Below are 22,487 nucleotides of genomic sequence, written 5' to 3' on the forward strand. Positions count from 1 at the left end.
ATCATCATTTTTTTTATAGATTTTTTTGTTTTTTTTATGCGTCGTTGTTGTAGACTGTATACTGAAACGGTGGTGCAGAAAGTCTGAGCAGAATTGCGCAGGTTGTAGTCGTGGACTCATCACGCGATTTAATATCTTTTCCCTCGATATTTCGTATAATTCTCAGATATTATTTCCCAGGAATTTTTCTCCGAGTTTCGTTTCCATTAACTTCTCAATACTAAGATGTATAATACAATGTATTATGTAATTTTAACGCATGTATTATACAGCCACATAGTGTGTAAACCGTAATGTGTACTGTACGCTTTCATTGTGCAAATGTTTACTCCTCAGAGGTATATTGTATACTTACTATGTACCTATATATAATTCAACGTTAAATCTGTTTTCTAATAAAAGTAACAAACAGATGATTTTCGATAGGAATGAAAAGCAAAACGGTTTATTCGCATTTGAGAATGATGTGGCATTATATAACACACACATACCTATACACGTAATATATACAAAGTAATTCACCAAGCATGCTCACTCCATTTTTTCGTCAATAATGCAATTATTTAAAACCAGATTTTTGGTGATTTCGAGTAATGTACTCAAAGACTATGTATGTTTTAAAATTCTTGAAATTAGTCACGTTACCTAAGAAGTGTAAAAAAAATCATTATTACATGAAAAAAGAATGGGAGTGAGCCGACTATACATTAATTATGGTTAAAGACAAATTATTTTTATTTATCCACCCACATTTCATTGCTCGCTTGATGCTCTCAAGACAATATTATCGTTTAAAAAAAGAAAATCGTCTAGCAAATATTGGAAAGCATCCATAAACAAAGAGTTTAAAAAAAACCGTGATTGTTTGCCGGGAAAAAAAACTTAATTATAATTTATTCATTGTACGAGTATATGTATTATATTATGATGTTTTTGATTATACTTTGAGCTATACACACATTTAGGTACTCGTCAATCCCAATAGAAAAATGTGAATAAAATAATGAGACAATTACTAAATTAATACGGTAGTTTACACCTATAGTAAAATAAATATGCATTTCATTATTCATCCGGTTTGTATATTAAATTATCGCTGAGCGTAAAAATGCTTGAATAGTGTATATTCAGTAAAGACCTGCTGCGATTTTTTATTATATAAACGACTGAGAGTTTATAGTCTGTAGTTGATGATTTCGATTAAAAATCGTTTTTATGACTTATTATTATTATTACTAACAATTTCATTATGCGGTGAATTAAATGTTCATAAAATATAATAAAGTACTTCGGTTCGTATAATATATTATATTGTCTTGTAGTGTCTGTGTTATATTATTATTCTATCTTGTAAAGTATATTCGAATACAATTTATTTTGAATACATATGAGACGAGTATGCATTCAGATTTATATTCTAAAATTGTTTTTTTTTTTTAAATTTCTGTATTAATGTGAAAACTACACGTTTTTTAATATTTGAATCAAAAAAAACTTCATTATTTAAACGACGTTTCAAAATATAAATAAATTAATTTTCTATCATTAATAATAACTATACTGTATACAACTCAATAAGTGTTTCAATAACATTATATCCGTATAAGAAATTTAAAAAATGAATTTTGTGTGTATAACATTATTAAACAAATTAGAACTTCCACGAAGCAAACATCTATATGGCTAAGGTGGATGGGAAATTGAATTCGAGAAGATGTTATTATTTTTTAATATATTATTTATTAAAAACTCTATATAGTAATGTTAAGTTCTAAATAAAATAATACATTGGTAAATATTCTTGCTTTAATTTAAATATTTTCTTCTTTATTTATTTATTTATTTTACCATTTAGGACCTTCGCTGCAACCACCACGCATCCCTTTGCTTCTCTGCCATTAGCTAGCTCTTCATCGTTGATTACTATTATCATTTGCAGGTCACTCGCACTCCTAACTCTGTATATTCGTCTTTGGTTGTCCCGGTGGCCTCTTTCTACAGGAGATCCATTTTATTGCATCTCGGATTGTCTGATCTTGTGCTCTCCATATATTATGTCCTGTCCAACTAATTAACTTGCTATTTAGGGTTGCTATTATGTCCGCTTAACCAAACAATTCTACAAGTTCCAAATTGGTCCGTCTAATGATATTTTTTTGGGCCAAATATCTTTCGGAAGATCTTTCTACCGAATATAGCTACTCTTTGTTCATCTGTTTTTGTAGTTTTCCATATTTCACTCACAGTCACATATAGTGCAATTATCACAATATCGTTTTAGTTTTTGGAGTTTAAAATAGGTTTTGGAGGGAAGATACATTGGTTAGCTGCACCTATTAATTCTGTGTTGGATTTCCCTATAATAATCTCCATCTGCACTTCGTTCCATCCCGAGGTATTTAAATGTAATTACCCTTTGGAAGAGCTCTCCCTCCACCGCTAAATTTTGTTGATTATAGTCTTAGTGCAATAATATCATATATTTTATTTTGTCTTCGTTTACTATTAGACCCATGGATTTGCTTCTCTCTAAGCGATTCTGCTCGAGTCTTAATCTCATCCTCTGTCTTTCCAATAGTTATCACCATATTATCTTTGTATGTTATGGAATTAAATTAATTTAAATATCAAATTTCGTTAGTTCAATTGTAACTTCAGTGTGTTTTCAGTTTAAAACAACTTTAACATGCAATCGAGACGTCGGAAACCGTGATCTTTGGTGATATTAATATCACTATAAAATAAGCAGAGTTTTTTTTTTAATTTCACACCATTTCCCAAGCATACTCACTGGACTATTACCGGATTATTATGTTATTTTAAAAACTACAAAATTTCATGTACAATGGTTTTGACGAATTGAATCAACAACCCAAAATTGTGGCGTGAGGTCGACCCACATAATATCATCGTCGGAGGCATACTCGATGTTCATGGCCTACGTGAAACTGGTGCTACTAAGTTAACAGATGAATCTGACCTAACAGTTCCAGCAAATCATTATCGGACTTGTTGGACGTTTTTGGACATTTGTTGAAAGCTATTTAAAATTTCATTCAACTTATGTATGTTAGACCGGAAGACGATATGACGAGGGTCGGCGGTGAACGGACTTTGACGATACGCAGACAGTAGGCGTGCTGCAGTGTTGTTTTCGACCAGAAATCAAACAAATGCCGAAAAGGGCGTTCGAACCGTCGGAAATCGGTCGGCTGCACAATAACTATGCATTTATTCTATAGCAGTAGATAATACAGGATGAGCTACGTTTCAGCAGAACTCGACGACGTCGGGTAACACAGAGTGTCCACTGTCCACCGATTTTTGTGTTACCTGACCCGGCGAATTGTGGCTGTAAACAATAATTATTATTACGATGGGTGCATAATTGTATTTATATTCTATCCAAGAGTCGACGGACTGAAAAACTACAACACCACTAGGTGTATATTAATAATTATATTGACTGGATTTCGATACACTGAATTGTTTCCTGTTCACCAAGCTAAGCGACGATAGTTTTATAATATTTCATGTATTTTTGAATCGAAATACGAAGTTTTTATTTTGCGTTTCTTGAAAGTTTTCAGTTTTTTTTTATAGAGTATTTCAGTATATAATACTAAATTCCGGTGTTTTTTAATTTAATTTTTTGATTTCTACTTTAAAAAAGAAACTTGGTTCACTAGTTATTTATTAAATGTTAACAAGGTAAAGACCTAATCGAATATTATTAATCGTAATTTTTCTAACGATCTCATATATTTAATGTAAACTCGGAAGACTATGCGATTTACGAAAAATAAATGAGGATAATTTTGTCTTCGAATTAGAAAACCACATATAAATCTTGAATTTGTGCGGTCCTGTAAAACTGTTTTAAAATAAAAGACAAAATGGTTTTTAATTAAAAGTTTGTCGAAAATAAAAAAAATTGAGTGAATTTTATAGGTGCAATATTTTGAATTTCGAAGGAATTAAACTGTTAAGGTTTTTTTATGTCATTATATTCTCAGTCCTAATATTTTTTATATAAATACCATGTCATTAACATTTTGTTAAACCACCATCATACTTACAGAATGTTCAACAGTTTTGGAAACGGTCATTAGACTAATTAGAGCTTATGAACAATAATACTTTAAGTTATTAATGAGTTGGTTAAATATTTTACCTACCTAATAAATGTTATCTGTTATTGTTACATGTAGGTATAAAAATTGCAAACATAAATTTAAACGTTTCCAACTTTGTTGAACCCCTAGTTTATACCGTTTACATATTTTAACATTGAAAATGTTTTGTAGCGTACTTATTTAAATTAATTAAGATGTCCGCATTATGTTACTCGAAATATAATATAGAAAATAAATATCGGGCAGTTAAACCATATTGTACAACTGCTGCTGAACATCAACTAGAATTTCGTCAATAAAGTATATTGCGTGGTTTAGAGAAATTAATTCTAAACACGATTTGTCCGTAAATAGTACTCGATGGGTAGTGAAATTCAGTGTGGTTCGTGATGTATATGAGCTGTGAAAATGATGTATTTGATGATGCAAAACGATTTGCAAAAAAATGTCGAACAAAATAATGTAAAAGAACTACACCAACTGTTAAACCGCGAATTTCCTGACAAAGACGTTTCATCTTTTTAAGTCTGCGCCACCGCCCACCACCTGTTAGCCATCTTTGTCTCGTCGGTAAAATTCCACCGCATCGTTATTTGTCAAATTTATGCTCGATTCGCACAAACTATGATGCATTAGGGGGGAATGAACTACTCTATTTTTCATGGTTGCTACTACTTGTACCACTACGTATTCCCTACCTATCGGTATTACGGGTGATATCCAAAATATAAGTTTCGCTATGTGTGAGATAATAAAATTCACCAAAATGAAGAAACAAACTTTTAACTTACAGCAGGCTGTTAAACATTATCCCAGGAAATAATCTTACGATCTCAGCTGTGTAAAGTGTGAGTAACTACTGCTCACCGGTTGGGGTAACCTTGGAGGTGGCTTATAAGCTTCACTTTCGAATAACTTTCCTCACAGAAACGATTTTAGTACCAGAAAAATAATGGGCATAGGGAAATAGAACTTCGGATATTCTTCTTATAAAACAATAATACCTAATGTCACCACCAGACACCTTCTATTCAGACTTACACCGATACCTAATATATTGTTTATTAGTGTGAACCACTCTGTATTCGTAAATGTCTAAAACTCACTGTCTGCAGCTATTATTGATTTCGACCCTTAACACAGTTGTATTGAGACCCGACGACAATATGTCAACTAGCACGAGCTAGAAATTCAATTATAATATCACAATTGAGATGACATATAATATACTTTATAATAATGACATCATAGACGATAATTAATGATGGACTATTATATTCAATATAATGTTATACTCAAATAATTAATTATTGTACCTATAACAGACATGAAATAATCATGTTCATAGTATTCCGTTGTTTAAAATGTTTGTAGAGTCTATATTATTTTTATGGAATTATGAAGCAAAATATGTTCTCTTTGAGCATCGGGTTCAAAATGAAACCTAAGTAGTTATTATACAATACAACATTGCATTTGATTCGGTCATCGTGTCCAATAATATATTTGCACTGATCCAACCATGCCTGTATGTATATATATTATATTTATCTCAAGTATAATCATTATATAGTTAAAGTTCCAAAAATATAAGGTAAATATAATATGGGGATAACGTTTTTAATTTTTAACATAAAACTGTACGTTGGCATAGTGAACGATTCAACAAGCATGCTCATCCTTTTTTTATTTTATTATACATTTATTCAAAATCAAATTTTTTAAATTTTTTTTTTATTACACTTTAAATACATTTAGACCATATTTTTAAATTCTTGAAATATTTTGTAATACTGAAGAAGTGTCGTATACTTATGATCTTCTGTTTTCATTAAAGAAATAAATAGTCCTTTTTTGCCAGCTTTCAAATCCATTTTCATGGACCTATTAAACTTAGTTCACAAAGTGAAACAACGCAATAACTACTCGTTCAAGTAAAAATTTCTGAAAAATGATCCGCTAAATAATTTACAGTTAAAAAGGGGCGTTTTCGTTTGAAAACAGAAGTTTATACCTGCATCGAAAACTCCTTAAGTAGTACAACAAATCTCAAGAATTTTAAAATACGTCTTGAAGTATATTTAAAAATTCTAAAAATCAGATTTTGAATAACTGTATTGTTCAGAATAATAGGGCAAGAACATGCTTGGTGAATCGCTCTATATATCTATACATCTGTAGCCATTGATGCTTTTAGTTTCGAACATTGCTCATTGTTTATGGTTTTTATTTCTCACATTAAATTTCTTGTCAATATTTTGCAATTAATTTTGTTTAACACTTGTAAAAGCTTAATTCATTACAGTAAAATATTAAAGCAGATGTAAATATTAATTAGAACGATGCTTTGAATATTATTGTCTGGTCTGATTTGATTGACATATAATTTAGTCAGAAAGTTGATGATTTTCAGTATGCATTTTAAGGTTTGAATTATTATTTTTTAGACATTTAGATATTTTTTTGATTACACACTATATTATGTAACTATACTGGATTTCTAGTTAGACAGAAAAAAGTGTGTATTTCTGAGGAAACCACTAGAAAAAGTAACACAATATTACACCTACATGACAAGCATTTTAGAATCACCCAATTAAAAATATTTAAACTTAAGCTCCTATAACATCTAAATAGTAACCAAATGTTAAACATGACTAAATCATTATTTGTTTAAAAGCCTAACCTAATAAATTAATTTGATTTAATCCATAAGAATTAATAATAATTTTTGATGATTATAATATATTATTATGTACTTAACTTTCGAAGCCACTTTAAATTTTATTCGGTCGTTACATTCAACTATGTTATAATATATTTAAATCGTCTCTTTTACACGTACTCACATCTTTAGTTCAATTACACTTGAATGCTCCTCGAAAAACCATGTACCTGTAATAGAATAGCTTGAATTCAGTCAAACGTCAGAGGTGTACCCAAGTAGCATATCTAAGGCGCCGTGTAATCATAATAATAACTATTTAGTATATGTTTCAATCCAAACACAGTTTGTAGAAAATCCAGTTGTATAATGCGATTCACTTAAACAAGTGTCGTAAATATTTAGGTTACATATTAAATACATTTAAATGCGCATTATGTCTACTGACCACAGATCTTAATATTGTCCAGATTATATTGAAGTTTTACAATCAAAAATATAAAAAAGAACATCCAGTTTTGTTTTGTAAATCATAAAAATCGTTGTTTGATTAAAATGGATAATTGTGTAAAATTAGCTAAAAACCATGTGGTGACATTTCATGTGATATAAATATAAATCGTTATATGGTGCATTACAAAGAACAATACAATCACATTAATATACATATTTACTGTATTAAGACAAATGAGAAAATAATTACCATCTCAACAATAATGTATCACATTATTATAAATCCAAGTTTACACAACCCAATTTAAGAAGATTATTTTTAAAAACGTTTAAGCAAGTTGAATATTTGATTGCAGAGTTGTACCATCGTAATACCCACCGCACTCGATTAAAATTTCGTAACCGATTTTCAAACAGTGTTTATAATTAAAACATTGAAGTGCATTTAGTATGTCTACAATACGGGTTTCGTTTTTGAGGTACGTTCGTTTTTAATTTTTCAGATGAGTCTTGAGGTCAGAAAACTGGGTTTTTGCCGGGCATCTAAATATTTAGTGATGAGTATTATACTTGTTACATGTGCCTGTAAAAAGTGTGCACATTTTGTATATGCCTACCTATAATCTGTAGTTGTTATTTTGTTATTTTTCAATTTCAATAAATTTAATGATTCACCATTATAGGAAACACGCCAAATATTATGCCTTTGCAGATGCAGTTTTTATAAGTAATTTTAGAAGTACGAAAGTTTTAGATTTTTGAGATTGGACTTGAGGTTAGTGTATTGGGTTTTTCTGGGCACTAATATATTTAGTAATGGGTATTATTATAGCTGTAGTTACGCCGTCATGAGAAACTCACCAATTATTATGCCTCTGCAGTAACTTGGATTTTATAGTTTCTTGCGCTGCTGTGGAGCAAATAACACGGTTCTAGTGAAATAATATGAAATTGATACGTTGTGTGTTCGAAACCTTATCTATACACCCCCAAACGTCCAAAACACAAAATTTAATATAATAATATCGTATTTCACTATCGACGTCGTAGACCGGACAAAGAATCATCAACTGGCGGAAGAACTGCAAATAATAATAATGTATTCCATTATTATAATACTGATGGCCGGTGAAGGGGCAACAACGGTATATTATATATATAAACATATGCTGACTAATTATATTTTCCTTTTATTAATTATATTATATATTGTGATAAACATAAAGAAGTTGTAAGGTTTATGGATAATGGATATTGACCACAATGTGACGTATCAACTATTGTTGTTGTCGTGCATTATGGCTCGTATATTATATGCCAGCATCACATTTGTTCACATTTTGAGGTAATGTAATGTACCTAAGTGTGTCATGTTTTGATCCATGGTGTGGCTAAATTTGAGCGTTAATAGGTATATATAATTATTAATTATGACCAACCGGAAACCACCGAAATCAAAGAATGTGCTCCGGTTTGGTCTTTTCTCAAGTGTGTCTGTCAAATAGCTGATTCATAAATAACAATTAGGTAACAAAGCAATATTTGTTACTACATTAATTATTAATTATTATTCGTTAAAAATTAAAATATATGTGTGTATAGGTATTAAGTAATAATTAATAAGTGTACAATACTTTACGTACATAATATTAATATTAGACTAGATTACAGTTATCGAGATATCATTTTATGTTAGACGCTCATCGTTCCAAGAACTATTAATGTTTTTGAAAATAATTTTTTCCTTAGTTCTAAGTTATTTTAAACGACAAAATATTTAAATATATATATATTGAACAATATTTGTAGGTTTTTGTTTTTTTAATGACAACATGCAATTTTCGTTCTTTATTCCAAAGCACAACATTTTTAGAGTACACTTGTACTTTAATGTATGAAAATAGAACTTTGAACGAGTAGCTTAATATAATATGAGTAGTTATAAGTATATAAAGATTTGATGAACGGGGTGGAGTGGTAAAATGTTGGTCCTCTACTCCACTCATATCTTAACTTAAAATATCTACTAATAACTAAACATCTACAAAAATTTGATTTTTATTGATCGAAAAACTTCGAACAATATTCAACTATTATTCAATTTTTGTACTGACCACTACAGGTAATATTGTTTGGCACCTATAACAATTTTTTTCTATCGTTCCAAACGTATACTGTGCTCGTGCACTTAATATAATAATATAACAGGACGAAAAGCGGTTTTTAGAATTTTGTCAGGACGACAGAACGCATTGATGAAAAGGTCACGTTAAGTTTAGTAGGTGGTTTGGTAGGTAGGCTATTAGAGTGTTATTTAGGGTTTTGTATATTAGAGTGCGATCCGCGATGGCGGATACATTAAAATTCGAGAGTAGACCGCGGGGTGTGGAAAACCAATTACTTTTTTTTTGCAGTTAACGGTCAGAAAATTCCACGAGAATAAAATTATTTTATCGCAATAGGTATACAACCTACACATATATCGACAAAACCGTCGTTAGCCGTCGTCCACTATATAATGTACGTCATAAAATATCAATACCTCTGATATTACTTATTCCCCATTTTCGTTTCCACCCTTACCCGCGGGGTTGGTCCTAATACGCATTTCCGGTATGCAATATGTGTTATACTGTTCCGTATTAATATTATACACGCATTACGTGCGCGTAACGCTTAAACGTCGTCCACCGACTGGCTTCTGTAGGTTTCTGTGAACGTCATCTGATACGTGCGGTGCAGGTGCAGCTTGGTACAGGGTTTGAGCAATGTGCCGGAGGTTGTGGTTAAAAAAACGAGCGCCGTGTAAAAAACCGATATTGGAAAAAAATAATAAAAAAAACACGCGAAAACGGAAAATTATTATACGTGACAACCGCGGCGAATTCGTTGCAGGTGGTTTCGACAGAAATCCTATTTTTCCGATGTCAAACGTTTAATTGGTTTTAACGTACAATTATTGACGGTAGTACAACACAAATATAATAATAAAAAAATGTGGTGTACGTTGACGATTTTTCGAAAAATATATATAATTTAAGAAACTCTGAAAAACACGAAAAAAATCTTTTGCAGTAATAACTTATGTACCGTACGTATACATATTATGTATCGGGCGATCCATTTAACGGTAAAGACACTACAGCTGTCTCAAAAACTATAAACGTTTTTGAAAATATTTTTTCCACGTTATTTTAAGTCGTTAAGGAACAAAATTTTTCTAAATCATGGGGAACTAATATTTTCAAGAACGTTAAAAATGTTTGAAATGACGAAAGTGTCTTACCCTAAATGAATTATCACTCATATTATTATTATAAATTTATACAACGTTATATTACACGATCGTTTTCGCGGTCATAATATTATATAGATTATTGTAATAGGTATGAAAAAGCATTTTCTAATTAGTATAATTACTATCAATAGTTTGTTTTGTATAATCAATATTTATAGTAAAAATATTACTACCAGCAATCACTTTATTGTACTAGATTTAATGTATACATGTCTGATACGGTAATATGACTATGTATGATGTACCTATTTATGTATTATGTTTTATGACTATTATGTATATATTACTGTATGATACATCGACATCGTATTGCATTGTTATTCGTGTTCAATCGACAAGCCGACTATTGAGTTATTAGAGTTTTTAAATTATAATTAATGAAATTGTATTTGTTATTTAAACTCAACCTGCTCGAATTTTAACAAATATAGTTACAGATATTATTATAGGTACTAGGAATTTTTTTTCATCGCTTCATTACAAAATAAATGTTTATCAAAATACATTCTTTTTTTATTTTATTCTAATTGAAGAAAAAATTTACGATTATTTTCGTTTTGTTGATTTTTAAAATCGATTTATTATTTTTTTAAATTATATTAGGTACATATGACTTGATGGATGTAGTTTAATTCGAATAAAATGTGTCTGCAACTACTTGATGTATGGTTTTATTCAGTTTAATGATGTTATTAAAATTGAGAAACAATTCAAGTGAACTTTTTAAGATAAAATAAAAATAATGTTTGACGATCATTTGTAATCATTTCGGAGACAAAAAATCCGTCTGCAACCACCAGTTCGTTACACCACCAATTAGTTTAACCGTCATCGAAATTTAACCGGATAAAATATAACTTTGGATAATATAATATTATCGAAACGAAGAGTTTGAGACCACTGTGAATCTATATGCATAATATAATTAAACCACACATCTATTTAATTAATTCACTACTGTACTGAACGCGTATCACAAATTGTCTGATCATTTGAAAAACGATATCTAAATAAATGGGATCACATGGCTTTTTTTTTGAAGCGACGCAACCCTAACAAGGGCGTTTCGAAATAAATGCTTTACTTTTTTATTTTCATTTTCGGCCTTTGCAAACCGTCGTCCGACGCACTTGGCCAATTATCGGTGATAATAGTGTTATTACCTACGTAGCAATGTAAAATACGAAATAACATAAATGCCTTTGAGTCTGCCGCCGTATAAAGGTGCGCGGTTTCCTCGTCGAGTGTGCAAACTTACGGTGTATATTCGTGCAATTAAAACGACCGGGCGAGTTGGATATAATTCGGCACAGCTTGAGATAGCTTTTATAATATTATTATAATATTGTTTGTACCACAATGCACAAAACGAAATATAAATATTAACCGACGGAATTTATATACGCGTTTCCTGCGGATGCGATGCGCTTTCGATACGATAAATAATAAACATTCGAATTTCGCGTACTTGTGGTGAACATAATAATAATTATTGTTTGCTAAAACGCAGAGATGTATAACCATTTTAATAACTACGAGTTTACCGGGAGAGGAAATCGCGCCCATTCGCGAGGGGTGACCACCCCGATTTTCGTTTCGTCCCGCGATTTATTTTTCATCGTAACGTTGTAATATCAATCCCCGCTGAAAATAATTGCTTTCAAATCGACTTTGATGATTATTTGATAATGTTTTAAGTGCATATATTAATCAATCGTATAATTATTTCGATGTCGTGGTGATTCATACTCTATACATACTTAACCCCCAGTTGGTGGTACTGTGAACATTTTATTTGATTTAAATAATATTGAACAGTTCAGCAAAATCCATTACTTCCGTTACTATTAATTGAAAGTTGATGGTGTTTTATCAAATTAAAGGTGTATGAACAATGTCGTTTATATTCAATATTGCGACCTCCGTCCACCAAATCTCTCCACCGTCGATACCATCATAAATCTTTTTTTTCAAAAACTCCCCTCTGGCTCTGTTGACGACTCTCCTTTCCTACTTGCACTTATAAATATAAATAGGTTCCAATTCGAGACACCTCTCAATAAGTTTTGTTTTGTTATTCCACACTGCTAAACTAACAGATTATCTAAAAAATCAAGCCTTTCGTACCCAGATTATGAGACTTGCCAATGAAAATCCGTCACTCCTCTTCTAAATTGAGTGCCTTAAAGTAATATAATATGTATTCTAATTGTTTTTATGTACTCATACTATGCGCCAATGTATATATATTGGGCTCACGACTATAATAATATATACATATTTTTATTTTAAATCAAATTATCAACTGCATTTTTTTGCTGCTATATATTTCACATCATAACTATACCATAGTTTACATACAAATATTTTTAAATAAGTAATAAAATGAATTTTTATATATGATATTCATACCTTTAAGTTTTATGAATGTACGAAAATGTACTCAGCTTGTTTCATAATAATACCAACATTTAATAGGTTCGAAGTATACTATTATGAGTCTTAAGGTTCGCATGCTCTTAATATTTTTGTAAGAAACATTTTTAAGTTAAATTTGAATACAAATAGAAATTCATCTATTTAAAAACTTATTAAAATACATTTTAATAAGTTTTAAGAAACAGTATTCAAAAACAAATTAAAATACTTGGCATGTGCTTAAATGATTTTCAAATACTTATTTTATTGTACTAATATAAGGGAGAAAATTACTTTTGTGATTAGTAATAACTAATTTAAAATTTTTATGTCACATCTAAGTATCGGGAACTTTCTACTACTCAAGTCATTGTAAGGTACTGAAATATGAAAATAAATAAACATTTTTTATAATTTAATGTTAATAAAAAAATTAAAAAGACGGTTGTATTGTAAATGAAATATAAAATAAATGTACAATCATTTATATTTTAATTATAAATAAAATAATATAATTACTATCAAAAAAACAATCTGAAATTTAATAAATATTTCTTTTGAATTTCAAAAAGTATTTGATATACAAAGACAAACATCCAAGACGGTATTTAAAATGCTATATCAATATTATTAAGTACTTAAATACATTTACTCATATATTTTACAAAACCGGCTCTTAAGAATAAGATATTAATAATAATATGAACCTCTACCAATAACTTCTATAAATATTGAATACTGAAAAGTGTATGGAATATTCTACTTAAATGCACCTACATTTGTCTATTTCAATAATATATATAATATTATATGTAGTTACAAAAGACTTCAATTATAGCATAAAAATCAACATTAATACAATATTGTTCGAGTCGTTAAATATTTACGGTTTTCGTCTAGTCGTGTTTCAACTTTATTTTAATACGAATTCAAAAACTGGTTTAGATTTTTTAGGGAAATTACTAGATAAATTGTTCATATTATCAAGTATTTTGTACATCGATTATCTAAGATATTCTGTAGTTGTCTGTATTATGTAAAATAGAAATATAAGCTAAAGCATTGATAAAATATTATTGATTGATAAAAAAAACACTAAGTACATTTATTTTTCGTCCTCACGACATAAAGTAAAAACATTCGCACTACACATATGTAATGCACTTAAACTCTTTTTTACGACTTTTTACTAAACGGAATTTTGTTTGTATAATGTCAGTCAGCTTTCAAATTTAAATCATTACAAACAATGTTCTAACATATAGCAATGCTGTTATTACGTTTTATTATTTTAAACTTTTCAGCGCACAAATTGTTCGATATTAATTATTGCTTATGATTTTCAACTAAAAAAATGTATATGTAAAAAAATAATACTTCCAAAATATATTAGTCAGCGTTGAATGATAATAATAATAATTGATCAATAAATAGTCCTATATTTTAATCATTGAAAAGTTTATACATTAAATAGTTTTTACGATAATCTCCATGGCTTATTGGATAATACTATTTTCGTTTTGTTTATCGAATATATGTATAACAAAGAGTAGGTATATAATGCACAAACATAAACGTTAAATATTAAAATTAAAATAATAGTATTTTAACCACAACCTATATGAATGGTTTTTGAATAGAGGTACATTTTTTATTATTATACTAAAAATTTAAAAAGGAATTTATTATTTTTCGTATAATTCGATACAAACGTCAAACATAATATAACAGTAAAATAAATAAAATTTTATTAAATAAATAACATTTATTATATTAATCGGGCGGTAATTCTATGGTGATCTAACATTTTTATTCGGACTATATATTATTTGAAATTACTTAGTTCACTATAAATCACTTTTAAATCATTTTATTATTTACTTTATAAATCGGTAAGTACGTTTAAAATTGTTTATTATTGGATAAACTGTTTAGGTAAACTTTTGTTTGGTGACAATTTTTTGATAGTTTAAAAAATAATGTTGTATTGTTGTATTTGATAGTGTTTATTTTATTATTATTATAATTGTTATTTCGAAAAGAGTTAATGTCTGAAAAAAACAATATTATTATTTTAAAAAAATGTCATGCATATTTTGCACCCGAATCAAAAACAAATTAAATATTTTTAATCTGAAAGTTGAGTATCAAACATAACAATTTTAGAATTCGGTAGAAATTTAATGGTATATACATATATATATATAATGAACCTTTACGCCCACGACTGTGTTTTGTTTAATACTCCTTTGACAGTTGAAATTGAAATAAGACGCCACTTCGTCTCAACTATAGAACTATGCCAACTACAAACAGATACATATTTTTTATTAACTAAAGAAACTGATATTATGTCGTTTTTTGAAATATTTACCTATCGAAAAATATTTACTTTTGTGCACGATGGAAAATTATATCTACATTAGGATCTTTTTACATATTATTTTGTCGTTTTCCTGTTACGAAAGACTGCGAAGTTCACATCGATTTTTAACTTTTTAAGATAAAAATCGTCAGACCAAATTCCATGAATTGCACTCGTTTTTCTAAAATTACTATACACACATATTTTACGTTAGTTGTATTCAAGATACAACTATTAATAATACATACAAAACTAAAGATACTCGTTCTATTAAACAGAGTGTTGATTTCACAGAGCGTGCTCACTGCTCACCCCCATTTTTCAATTGATATCGAATTTTAAATCAAATTGTGATTTTTGAATTTTCGAATATGTTTACTTAACTACAATAAATGCATATACATACTCAGATTTTTTGCATTTCTATAGTAGGTTTAAACGTGTGAGGGCTTCGGTGATTTGAAAATTATTTAGTCATTCGTTTCAATATAATATTGACGTGGTGTAGAAATTGCCCGAGTAGTATAATAAGTAGTGGATTAAACATTATTACATTTGTTTTATAGTGTTATAAAATCGTTTTCGAGGACGATTATCCTCGGTATATATATTTTTATAACTCAAAAACTACTCGTTCGAATTTTGATGTAGAAACATCATTAACATTTTCAAAAACATCCACTTCATGATATTTACACAGCAAATAAAAATAGCTCTCATTTGAAAAAAAGTCACTATCGCCACAAGATGCTCTTGAAATGAAGTGGAAACCTAGGTATTATTTTATTTTAATATATGGTCAAAAAACCAGAATTCAAATTAATTAATTAGTTAAGGAAAAGTGGGGGTACGCATGCTTGATGAACTATCAACGTTTATAATTATTATCGTTATACATAATCACACTCGGCATTAGGACTTATAAATTATAATGTTTATGAGAATAGAAACGGGATTTTGCATTTCATTAAATGTTAACAGTTTACATCAATTAGATGTGACCATTGAATTTAGTTTCCGTCGTCTGTAAACTTCTACAGAAATGAGAAAATTGATTTGTAGGTTAGGTTAAGTTAGGTTAGGTTAGGCTATTATTATCATTTGCATGTTGCAAGCGTAAGTAGAACATTTGAGAAGTTGTATTAAAAAAAAAAACGCCCTTGTGGGATCGCCGCGAGTTAGTTTGTCTCAATATTATTTAATTTCTTAAAATAAACGACGGTATGACATTTTTATATTGCCGCCGCTTCGATTTATACTTGTCCCTCATTCTTTGGACCTTAGTCCGCACAGGTATTGTATTTGTCTATTTTTTTCTTATTTGATTTATTGACGCCTTGTCATCATACTAGAGAGACGTTTAATGTGCGTGTTTGGCGCGCTGAAACGAAAAAATAATATTTCTGGTACCTCACGCGTTTACTTCTGCAGGAATGATAAAACTGTTTTTTACATAACTTTTTCATATACGATGTACCAAGCGTTATTCGCAAAAAATAAAAAAATAAAATCTTGAATAATCTCAGTTGTATTAAAAAGCGTCACTGCGACCAAAGACTTCGCGAACTTGGAATTTTATCATAGGACAGTGTACTATTTCACCCATCTTATTGTAGTACCTATACCAATAACTCAATAAATCCAGCCACAGACGTATTATTTGCAACTGACAGTCACAGTTGCCAATAAACTGTAGCTAAATCCACAACCCCTTAAGAAACTCTGAGACTCTGTAGCCCGTCGACTACCCCCTTCGGCACGCCATTGACGTGGACTAGTTATATTAATATTATTAAATTTCTATTAATAACCGGTCTTAAGTATTTACGAGATTTTTACATTGTCACCACATTCGATGTGCTGAATCGGAAAAATTTTCTGGTTGGGGGGGGGGGGGGTGTACATTTTTTCTTATTCGACATATATTTTATTATTTTTGTAGTATTATGAATCATATTGTTATATTTTATTACAAATTATACAATTCAGGAATTTAGAATTTGGAAATAACTACATAAAAAAGTGTATTGAATTTAGTATTAAACACTATTGAAGAGTTCTGGGTAATCTTAACGAGTATTGTGCATTTGAATATTTAATAATTACATTTTATTAAAAGTTGTATTTATCGGGTTGGGGTGGATGTATTTCAAATGCCCGCTGCATTTGTCCCCCCCCCCCCCCCGAATGAGTGGAGTATCTATACCTGGATTCAACACTGGTCGATTTATAAAATACACTTGACCGTTATTCTCACCTCAGTTTGCACAGGTTGGTATATTGTACTTTTATCTTGTTTGATTTATTAATGCTCTTCCATTATACTAGAAAGACGTTAAATGTGCATCGCACGCGTGTTGCGTATCGACAAATAATATTTCTGGTACAATATGTGTTTCACGTACGTGTTACATTAGTTTTTTTTCACCGATAATACACTGCTATTATGTTTGCGTGTTTTTATTTCACACAATATTACTCCGGAACGTCGTCAATCAAAATAAGAATGAAATATATAATATCTAATCCGAAACGGGCGATCGAAACGCTAAACAGATTGAAAAAAAAATGATATTAGTTATATAGGTAATAATAATAATAATAATAATAATAATAATAATAAAGATAAATTTCGAATTTATTAGAAGGGGGTAAGTGATTAGTGATTTTTGAATTGAAAAGTATTGTTTATAGCAGGCTTTTAAGTCAACTTTGAGTCAATCGTGTTAAGAAATAAGGCAGTGTTGAATTTCGACAACAATGATTGATTGGATAAATTCATAAATTAAATAACATATATTGCAAATTGTAAATAATTTTTACTTGAATACAAGTAAAAAAAAAAGGTGTTTAAGCATATGTTGTTTAGATTTTTTGTTTTCAATAACTACAAATAACTTATATTCACTACTTAAGAAACATTTTTATTTTATTGTTAAACCCTTGGTTATAGAAATTAAACATTTATATAAATTTTTGACAATAATAGTAATTGCAATTTTCGTGATAATGACGACTGTCGAGTATAATACTTAAGTACTGTACTCTAGTATGATATTTAATACAACATTCGAAAACTGGACAATTCATAGAAAAATAATAAATATATATTATCATAAAATAGGTATAGGAAAATATTTATATAAAAAAAATCATGTATCACATTCAAAATTTGGTGACTTATCAATGTATACTAAACAAAAATCTTTTAATACTATATTCAAAAAATGTAAAATATATTATAAAAAAGAGTTAACACAAGTTACTAGGTATCATACAATATAAGACAGTAGTAATGTACGTATTGTATCAAAAAAAAATCATGATGCTAAGTTTTAAAATTTCGTGGCCTATCAATGGCTACTACTCTTGAAAATGTTTGGGCAACATTCATTGTTGCTGGGACCAAGATCCAGGTATTGATGTTGGGGTTATAAAATTCTACAGAATCTAAATCGAAACTTCCATCGTTTCCACTGACGACATACAATAAACCATATAATACAATTCCTCCTAAATAGAAAAATAATTAATAAACTTAAATTCAATATATTTAAAAAGAAAAATCCTCATTAAATAATGTATAACTATTAAACGAGTAATCACCTGCATTTTATTGACACAAATGCATATCTGCAATAGGAGTCCAAACTCCAATACTTGGTCTGTAAGCTTCCACACTTCTATGAACTTCAAATCCATTATAACCACCTACAGCATATACTACACCTACTAAAACTCCAACACCAAATTAAAAGACAAATAAATCATAAAACGGAATTATACCTTATCTTCAAGTCTAGGTTTACCTAGAAATAGTTCAAATGTTTTGAGGGATTTCGATAATCTCATCTGATTTAAGTGAATGAAAATATAATGGCTCAATTATGTAATCTTTACCTTAAACAAATTATAGAATATTATTTAATTTACAATTGAATCATACAAAAATAATAAATTTACATTTAAGACAATTATTAATCAGGGGTTCCTTATCTACTTTTTTAATTATGTAATATTTTTACATTATTATATTTTTCGATATCAATGGCAAGCATACATATTCCATTAATTGGGGCATAATACATGATCTAGAATTCAAATCATGTTTTACCCATCGAATAATACATTAAAATATCTACAATTAATATACTTAGAAGTTAGAAAACTAATTAAACTACATATATGTTAAATGTAATTAGGTTACTTAGTTTCATTTTCTAATACTAAAATATAATAATTATCAAATTTAGTTTGCCCACTTTTTCTTCCGCTAGAACTGTAAGTTTATCACAAGAGATCGTCTTAACCACATGCTCAAATGGAAGGGATAGGAACTCGTTACCCTCGAAAAGTTCTCTAAGAATAAAAGTATAGGAATAATAAATACTATTTTCCTATAAAATCATAATAGTAAATATTAATACGTACGAAGTGTGCTCTTGAATATATATAATTATATATAATATAGTTCTGAACTTGTTGACAATTTCGTACAGCTATGTAAATCAGCTAATGCATTTATACTAATAAAATTCGCAAGGCACAGTTGTGCTTGCAAAAAATTACAACATGCCTCTTTCACTTATTTTAACTGCACGAGATTTGGAGCTGGTAACAAAACTTCAAGAAATAAACAATAAACAATATAAATACAATTGTTTTTGGTCTATAATAAAATCAAACATTATCTGTTATTACTTGTACATTTTTTTTCAGTGACCATGATTTCTCCGGAATAAATAAACTCTACTAATATCTGTAAGGCTGTTGAATTTGACTGTCTCATAACAACAAGATCTTGATTCTTTTCTGCAAAATGTGTGAACGTTGCATGGAAATATGGACTAGCCAATGCTAAAATCACTTTATGGACTAATATAATTCCGCCATCACCTGTTTTTAGTTTAAAATCACAAAAAACTTCATCTCTAAAAACAGAAATATGTTAGTAATATTTATTAACGATTTAAATAACTTACCACTTACTTGCATAAGGATTGCAGTACTTTAAATATCTCTGCATAAGACGATTTATCATATTCCCATTTTGTTGGTTTCCACGTATTGCGTACTGGCATTTGTTTTGTATTCTGCATCCCTAATCGTATAGGTCCTAAGTCCGGTACTATGATGCTTTAAGACTAAAAACAGAGCTTTAAATTCGTTTTCAAAATCAATTAAAATTATCCATTTGATCATTATCTTCTATGCAATCAAAAGTAATATCAAAATTTATATTTTTTATCACAATATTCAAAAATTGTATTCATTTTAAAAGCAAAAACCAATAGTTAAATAATATTCTGTACATATGGCACGTAGGACGTGCTATGGACTGGCGTCCCACGTTAAACCTTATTATAATAAAATTAACAGTACATTCCTACACACCAGTGTAATCAAAAGGATAGGCCAAGTACAATAATAAATAAGTATCCAAGGAAAGCAGGTCTATGTAATAATATGTAGGGTGATAATGATAGTGTTCAAACAACGAGAAGGAGATTCAAAAGAACGGGCTTTGACACTACATAAATGTTACAGTTTATGGGTTCATATCAAAATAACAAGCCATTGGGATACTGATTGTGTAAAATAATATATAATATGTAATAATGCGTTTATATTGATACTTTATAACACAATACGCAGTAGATAACCAAAAATGCAATTACACAGGACGCGCACTCTCATCGAGGCGTGGGCCGTAGGAATTTCTGAAAAGATTATAGACATCATCGCAGCATCTGTGATAAAGATACTCTTATTGAGAGGCTAGGAAAAGCAGAGGGTAGTGGATATAGGAGAGCCCCGAACATCACATATTCAGACGTGATTTGACCAGATGAGCCAGAGCCCTTCACGCCAGTCAGTCTTTTGATTTTATCATTTTTGGACTTATTTTATTTTTGAATATTGAATTATTTGGATTTAAAAAATATCCTAGTCAGACCGCTTATTTTCTAAACACTTAAAATAATTCTCTGAATCAAATATGTAATACGGTGTAATAGTTCACCAGCTAATATTGAAGTGTTTTTATGGAAATAATACATTTAATTATAAAACATTCAACGATACTCACATTCATTTCAAATAAGTACACCTCATCCTCTCCCTTTTGACGACACCTGTAGTCGCCAGACCACTACAGACGTATATCTTATGTTCTATAACTTTGTGTAGATTTTATGTTTTTTTAAATTTTTTAAGAACATGTATTGAACTTTTATCGCTTATGTGAATTACCTACGTTTATGTAGGTAATTTGAGGAATTTTAAAAATAGTATAGTTTTGAGTATTATGCAAATTATTTTTGCCATATTGTAATTTATCATTCATCGGACAATACAAAAAGTAACTATACTATTGTTTAATATTTACATAGTATTTTAAACAGTTGAATACTTCAGTATACGCGTAATAAAACGTATGAAATATACATTTAATAATTAATATGTATATTTCGTTTACAGACTATATAGTAGTATATATTACATATTAGTAGTGTAAGTAAATTATTTCGACGATACATGCATACTTCATGCTTGTATATGATTTGACGGCAAACACAATAAATAATAATATCGCGTCTTCGCTTATTTTAAAAACAGCAAAAGGTCCGTCTACTATTATTTTGCTCTAAATGTCGGAGACCTTCGTATCCTATACAGTATACACCCATAGATTAAAAAAAAAAAGCAGTATACATATTATAACCTTAAGCTCAATCTGGTGAACGCTTAATATGATATCCCTGTTATTGTAAAAAAAAATGTTTCAAAAAATGTTTTAGTGTTTTCTAATACTGCCATAGCAACATAGCAAAAATAAATAATTTTTATTTGAAAAAAAAAACAATGAAAGTTACGAGTATTAAAATATAGAAAGCATTTTACATAATACCCCGAGGAGGTTAGCAAAAAATCTTAGAGGTTGATGAGCGCAGATATCGGGAGGGAATCCCCTAGTATATTATAAAAATGTATCATTGCGTCTGTTAAAAAAAAAATAATTGTGTGCTGCAAGTATTCATTGTACCTACATACAGTCAAAACCATCGTTGTTGCGACCATGTCCCCTCGGGTCGGTCTGAAATTTTCTGGTGAGTGATAAATATATTTGACAAGAGAATTTTTACTTTTAGA

General features: G+C 29.4%; 1 protein-coding gene and 1 pseudogene across 6 annotated transcripts in view; one reads left to right on the forward strand and one right to left on the reverse strand.

Annotated features, from left to right (window-relative positions):
- LOC111026679 overlaps nucleotides 1-22,487 on the forward strand; it is a 205,473-nt gene that overhangs the window by 108,811 nt on the left and 74,175 nt on the right. The gene's annotated exons all lie outside the window — the stretch shown is intronic.
- On the reverse strand, nucleotides 18,606-20,434 carry LOC111026695 (annotated as a pseudogene).

This window comes from Myzus persicae, unplaced genomic scaffold (assembly GCF_001856785.1).
Source record: "Myzus persicae strain clone G006 unplaced genomic scaffold, MPER_G0061.0, whole genome shotgun sequence".
NCBI classification, from domain to species: Eukaryota; Metazoa; Arthropoda; class Insecta; order Hemiptera; family Aphididae; genus Myzus; species Myzus persicae.